The sequence below is a fragment of the Oreochromis aureus genome, linkage group 9 (assembly GCF_013358895.1).
Source record: "Oreochromis aureus strain Israel breed Guangdong linkage group 9, ZZ_aureus, whole genome shotgun sequence".
In the NCBI taxonomy this organism is placed as follows: Eukaryota; Metazoa; Chordata; class Actinopteri; order Cichliformes; family Cichlidae; genus Oreochromis; species Oreochromis aureus.
The window spans coordinates 2519049-2522705 of NC_052950.1; positions in this window are offsets into that span (position 1 = coordinate 2519049).

The window sequence follows — 3657 nt, forward strand, 5'->3', positions numbered from 1 at the left end:
GACAAATAACACCAGGATCCTTTTCTACGTAGCTGACAGCTGGTAACTGTGCAGGGGCGGGTCTAGCAAAGTTTTGCCAGGGGGCCACGTAGGGCATTAACAGGGAAAGGGGGGCACAAAGAAATACTTTTCTTTCTTATTCTCATTTAAAATGTCTGGCTGTTATTAAATAATTATCTGATGCTTACAACCAAAGTTTTCATCTGTATACGCCGTATACGACGGCAGATCACTTGTAAACAGTGACAAGGTTGCACATCTTATCTTGGACACTTTTAAACCTGACCCATCCTGGCCGCCAGAGATTCTACGCGGCGCGGAGAACAACAAAGGACGGGCCGCTCATCCGAGGCGTAGAACAAAGAAGCACCGGGGGAAACGCGCTGGCATTAGGAACAGACTGAGACAGCAGGCGCATCGCGCACCACTGCCCAGTATCCTACTGGCCAACGTACAATCCATGGAGAACAAACTCGATGACCTAAGAGCAAGAGTCACCTTCCAACGTGACATGAGGGACTGCAACATTCTGTGCTTCACGGAGACATGGCTGACCCCACCGTGCGGACCAGGCCGTAACTCCGTCGGATTCATTCTTTGTGCTCCGCGCGGACAGAACGGCAGAGTCGAACAAAACAAAAGGTGGAGGAGTGTACTTCATGGTAAACAGAAAGTGGTGTGATGCCAGGAGCATTTCTACTCTTTCCAGCAGCTGCTCGCCACATCTGGAATTCCTGAGCATTAAGTGCCGCCCTTTCTATCTGCCCCGTGAGTTCAACTCGGTCATCGCCATGGCAGTCTACATCCCACCCCAAGCGGACACAGGTATGGCTTTGTCCGAACTACATGATGTGCTGAGTTCGCTTCAAAACAAAGATCCGGGCGCAGCCCTCATTGTAGCAGGAGACTTTAATAAAGCGAACCTCAGACAAGTCATGCCAAACTTTTACTGTACTGTACTGTACTGTATTTATTCTTATTTTATTTTATTCTAATTTTTGCTTCATAACTTTTGCACTGTCCACTTCCTGCTGTGACAAAACAAATTTCCCACGTGTGGGACTAATAAAGGTTATCTTATCTTATCTTATCTTATCTTTTACCAGCATGTCTCGTGTCCGATGAGGAGGGATCGAATTTTGGATCACTGCTACATGCCATACAAGCAGGGCTACAAAGCTGTCTTTGGGAAGTCTGACCACAACGCCATCTTCCTCATCCCCCAGTATAAACAAAACATACGGAGGGAAGAAGTAACCACAAGGGATGTGAAACGGTGGTCTGCCCAATCAGAAGCTACGCTACAGGGCGCTTTTCGGCGGCGTCGACTGGGACATGTTCAGAGCATGCGCAGTCAACATCAACGAGTTTACGGAAGTAGCAGTAAGCTTCGTCAACATGCTAGCGGAGGAGATTATCCCCACTGCGAGAGTCACCACATTCCCTAACCAGAAACCGTGGATGGACAGATCGATCCGCGCTGCAGTAAACGCCAGGACCGCCACCTACAACGCGGGTCTCGCCACTGGCGATATGAGTGCCTACAAAGCGGCATCATACGGCGTGCGGCGCGCGGTGAGAGATGCCAAACGCCGGTACCGGGAGCGTGTGGAGTCCCGCTTCCACCAGGGCGACACACGGAGTATGTGGCATGGACTACGCACCATTACAGACTACAAACCCAGGGACACTGCACCGATCAACGCCGACTCTGCATTCACCAATGAGCTGAACCAGTTCTACGCCCGTTTCGAGGTTAGCCAGGCGGCTAATGCCATCTACCGCTGGACTACCGAGGACAATGACGTCATCAACGAGACCGGTGACCAGCTTCATGGAGCATGACGTCCGGCGGCATTGAGGAGAGTGAACACAAGGAAAGCGGCGGGGCCAGACGGCATCACCGGCCGTCTGCTGCGCTGCTGTGCTGACCAGCTAGCAGGTGTGTTCACTTACATCTTCAACGAGTCCCTGGCGAAGTCTGTGGTCCCCACATGCTTCAAAAGATCCACCATCATCCCGGTGCCCAAGAACAGCAAACCCTCATCCCTGAACGATTACCGGCCAGTTGCGCTGACCTCGGTAGTCATGAAGGTGTTTGAGAGGCTGCTGAAGAACATCATCTCCTCCTCCATCCCAGACTCCACAGATCCGCTCCAGTTCGCCTACCGACCCAACAGATCCACTGAAGACGCCATCGCCCACATCCTGCACACCACCCTCAGCCACGTGGACAAGAAACAGGGTAACTATGTGAGAATGCTGTTTGTTGATTACAGTTCAGCGTTTAACACAATAGTGCCCAGCAGACTGTTCACAAAGCTGAGGGACCTGGGACTCAACAGCCGTCTGTGTGCATGGGTGTTGGACTTCCTCACCGGCAGAACTCAGGTGGTGAGGGTGGGTGGGTGTGTCTCCGACAGCATCACCATCAACACAGGAGCACCACAGGGTGTGTCCTCTCGCCACTGCTCTACTCCCTCTACACTTGGGACTGTGTGGCCACCCACGGCTCCAACACCATTGTGAAGTTTGCTGACGACACAGTGGTGTTGGGTGCCATCTCCAACAGCGATGAGGCGGCCTACATGGACGAAGTGAAGAATTTGGCATCATGGTGCCAGGACAACCACCTCCAGCTGAACGTCAGCAAGACCAAGGAGCTGGTGGTGGACTTCAGAAGGAGTCAGCACAGAGACTACAAGCCCATTTTCATCAATGGAGCTCCAGTGGAGAGGGTGCAGTCCTTCAAATATCTTGGTGTCCACATCTCCTCAGACCTGACATGGGCTGCCCACATTCAGGTCCAGACCAAGAAGGCTAGGCAGCGCCTGTATCACCTCCAACAACTAAGGAAGTTCAGGGTCTCTCCAAAGATCCTCAGGATCTTCTCTACAGGCGCTGTGGAGAGTATCCCCCCCCCCCACACACACACACACCCGCCATCTCACATCATCTATAATTGACTGAGACTCTCCTCCAGACACTCAATTCCTTTAACTTCCTTTAACTTTAAATATGTTTATATTGTCCATTCTGTAAAATAGTCAGATGTCTATTCATATTAATGTACAGAATTCACCTGCTGCTGCTTCTACTGCACATTCACCCAATGTATATACTATATATATATATTTATAATGTTATTCCTCTACCCCCCATGTTTTTGCACATGTCGAGGATCGTGTCAGGATACATTTCACTGTGTGTTATACTTGTATAACTATGCATGTGACAAATAAAGAACCTTGAACCTTGAACCTTGATGTAAAATGTATAGAAATCATATATATACCAACAAGACAGTGTACATCACTGTCACAACAGCGTTTGTTTTCATTGTTGTGAGGAGACCATAAATAGCATTTGCATTTTCTGATGTACAGTTCATTTGCTGTTATGGATAAAAAGTGTCTTTTTTTTTGTTTCAAAATAGCTGATAACTATTCGCTGACAGCTGCCAACGTCTGCGAACAAATATAATCCTATAAAGTTTTTTTTTATAGTGTGTAACTGTTCATATAGAGTGTTATTAAATTTATTGTTAATGCAATCATATGGCACATTGACCTCTGAGGAAATTTTAGACGGCATTCATCATCAAAAAGGTTGCCGACCCCTGCTCTATTGTTATACGAAAGGGCAGGCGGTAGTTCC